This window comes from Nicotiana tabacum, chromosome 14, assembly GCF_000715075.1.
Source record: "Nicotiana tabacum cultivar K326 chromosome 14, ASM71507v2, whole genome shotgun sequence".
NCBI classification, from domain to species: Eukaryota; Viridiplantae; Streptophyta; class Magnoliopsida; order Solanales; family Solanaceae; genus Nicotiana; species Nicotiana tabacum.
The window spans coordinates 77,219,121-77,222,640 of NC_134093.1; the positions used below are offsets into that span (position 1 = coordinate 77,219,121).

Here is a 3,520-nt window from a genome sequence, read left to right on the forward strand (position 1 = left end):
GCCGCTAAAGGTCAATAACGACGAGATACCAATACTGGTCCTTAAAATATTTTAGCGACCAGATATTTTCTGGTCTTTAAAAGAGCTTTAGAGACCACGCTTCTTGTCCCTAAACATACATCATTTGGTGATAAAAAGGAATTAAAGACGAAAGATCTGGTCCTTATAATGTTTTTAGGACATGTGTATGTTGGTCCCTAAATAAATACCTGATCTTTTCTTGTCATTTTTAAAAATATTATTCCAACATAGATAATTAAATGCAGAAAGAAAAAACAGAACTCATAGTTATACCTTGGTTTCATATATATAATTTAAATTTATAATTAATTACAAGATATATTAACATCTCACAAGTAACAAGGTATAGCCATGATACATACTTCACAGTACTGTTCATACAATCCTTGAGCAAAAAACAAATATTTGCCTAACTATCTTAACAAAATTATCACCAATTTGCGGAATTGTATGAAGCTTTCAAAACTTGCATCTTGATTGTAAACTCAAGTCTTCACACCTGTAGAAAGTATAAAATAGATTCTCATTAGAGAAACTATCATGATAAGTTGGCGAAATAGGTTAAAAAGATTTTCTGTCAAAATAATTTAAATCTAACAGAGATTTAACATCCCAATTGAAAAAAAGTTCAAACTCATTAAGTGCAAGCATATACAAGAACCATACATATGTGTGTATGCACGCATTAGTACAAATCATTTCCGTAATCAAAACTAAATAGATTCTTAACAGATTTTGTTTTGAGAAAACACCATACTCAACTTTTAAGCCCACAATTTAGCTAGTTTACCATCTCTTGTATTCTATTTGCAGAAGATACTTAGGTGAATGTAATACTAGCCAATATTACACAGTTTGAGACTATACATCTGTAACGTACAACTGAAATGAATAACACTAGTATAATTAATAATACATCTGATAATGATCCTAAGTTTGTACAACTGTTATAATTAAAATTACTTAGCACATTGATTCATTTAACTGTTGCATGTACAAGAATCATAAGAAATGAAGCAGCAGCTGAGAGAATTTCTGAGAACAATATATCCAAAGTCAAACTCTGTTTATTCACACAAAGCACTCTATTTATGATCAGTAATAGATTTAAAGATACTTTCAAGTGAAGGTATCATACCGTGACCAGCAAATCTAACAAATGTAGTACGATCCAACCATGTAATAGTGGAAGGTATTGGTATTCCTTAACGAGCGAATATAGTAGAATCTGATTACTACCTCTTCTTTCTTCTATTCTCCCTCTATCCAATAACTGTTACAATATAAAGATTGTTCTGAGAATTGTAAAAATAAATTTTAGGAAAAAAAAAAAAGAACTTGTTCACGCTATAAAGAGAATATAATTTCTAAGGAGGCCTACACAAACAAGCAAGTCTACTTACATAGTCATACTTGAGTCGTTGCAATAATTACTTGATAAAATCTTCATTAGAAGTTATTGTTTCTTTTTTGTATATGTAATTGGGCTTCACTACTAACTTAAGTCTGCACATTTCTGTAAGAGAACAATGCAGATTTTATGCAAAAATCGCTAAATGTCAGGTTCATTAATACTAGATACTTATAACTCCTTTCACTTTGTGTTTAACCTGTTATTAAACATTGAGAATAAGTTGAAGATATAAATACCATGCCCAGCTTGCTGAAGGAAGATGGCGGAGATACTCAAGAAGCTCAAAGCTTTATTAATACAATTGCAATTACTAGTCAAGTAGAGAAATGGACAAATTGATTCCTAGCTTCCAATAGTCACAAAGAAGACTATGAGCCGATGACTATTCTGAAGGTAATATTTGATAGCCTCTCTTAGTTTTAGACCATCTTAATCAATATCATAAACAAGTTTAACTTTCATACTTCATCCTCAACTAATAGAAAACAAACATTTGTTTTATCTTGTTAACAAACATTTGTTTTATCTTGTTCGTCCCATTTCTTTTGTTTCTTTTACTTCTCTAATAACAAGAAATAAATATTTCTTTTCACAAAAAGGTCCAGATAGCATAGCATAGCATAACCTATTATTAAATAAATCCGAATTAAGTTAAACACAAACAATTGAAAAGGTAATTATTCAATGATATTTCTATTGATATATACATAAACATATATACTAGTTTACGAAGAAGGGTAAATGAATTCACCTTATAGAACATAGAGATCCATGCTTTTCAACTTAGAGATATCATCAAAAATATTAAAATTAGGATGATGAATCACCAAGGAACTGAACATCAAAACATACAGAATATTTCACATTCACTTTACTAATTAGATAACATCATGTTTTACGATCCATAGCATGTCCTCTCAAAACCTTAAAGATAATAGTATTTCATAGCAAAATTAACAATGTTAACCAACCTCAATCTATCAAGAATAAATCTCAACAAAATACAAAGATACCCTCCAACATGGTTACAGAATGAAGGTTCACATAATGGAGGCAATGTAGGGCACGCCTCAACCAAGTGACAAGCTAGTCCAGAATTTTACTTCTCCAAGCCTCAAAGATTTTTTCCAGAAAAAAGAAAGGTATTTGCTTCCAGCCTCAAAGTTTGTCTACATATTGCTGCAATCCTAAACTTACAAGTTCATTATTTTTTATTACAAACAAATTTAACCCTGAATAAGTCGACAAAGCTAAGGGCCTTTAGTGAACCAACTTATTGATGTATAGATGCACTACACAAGCTCTAATTTTTTTGAGTAATGATACAATTAACAAATTCTAACGTTTTGCTCATACAATAGAAAGTAATGTCCCATAATCATGATGTTTATAATCTGTGAAGTGCAACTCTTCTCAAATTCTAGATAGAGAGATCAGGCAAATGAATTAAAGCCTCGATTTAGGAAAAGAAACAAAAATACAAAACAATCCCAAAACCAAAATAAATAATCGAACCGAAGAACAACTGAATAAAATTGAAACTTTTATGACCAACCTATCTGTAAAATAAACGGAATAAACTGGAAACTTAGTTAAAATGTAGGTTGAGTGAGTTATCAAAGAGAAAAAGCTTCATAATTTTCACAACAACTAAGCATAGACTACAACAATCGGAAAAGATTGAAATATGAAAAAAATGGTGATAGAAATTGAGGAACTTACCGAAAAAGTCTAGCATCTTTAGTTTTAACCAAGGACCAAGCTTCCAAACGATAAGGGAAAACTCAAACTTGAAGAGTTGCGGTAGAATTTTAGAGTGTTTCAAAGTTTCTAGGGTTTAAGATCTGTAGAAAAGGGATTTTTAGGTCTTAGCGTTTAGTGTTTTTATTTATTTGTTTCTATTTTTTTTAAGAATATTATTTATTTGTTTGTTTCTTTAGCAAGATAAATTTGGTACCCGCGCCTTTTCCCGCTAAATTTAAGAGAATTAGGGACCACATATTTATGTTATAGGGGCCGGGTTTATTCTCTTCGTAATTAATTTGAGATTCAAAGACTAGGTATATAACTTGTCTTTATAAGTAT

The 3,520-nt window shown here is 30.5% G+C and overlaps 1 long non-coding RNA gene across 1 annotated transcript; it reads right to left on the reverse strand.

Annotated features, from left to right (window-relative positions):
- Positions 1-288: 288 nt before the first annotated feature.
- LOC107780334 (uncharacterized) lies at positions 289-3,315 on the reverse strand. Its single transcript, XR_001646791.2, has 3 exons — positions 3,158-3,315; positions 1,160-1,294; positions 289-520 (listed from the first exon to the last, which is right to left on the reverse strand). It is a non-coding gene; the product is annotated as an uncharacterized LOC107780334 (long non-coding RNA).
- Positions 3,316-3,520: the final 205 nt, after the last annotated feature.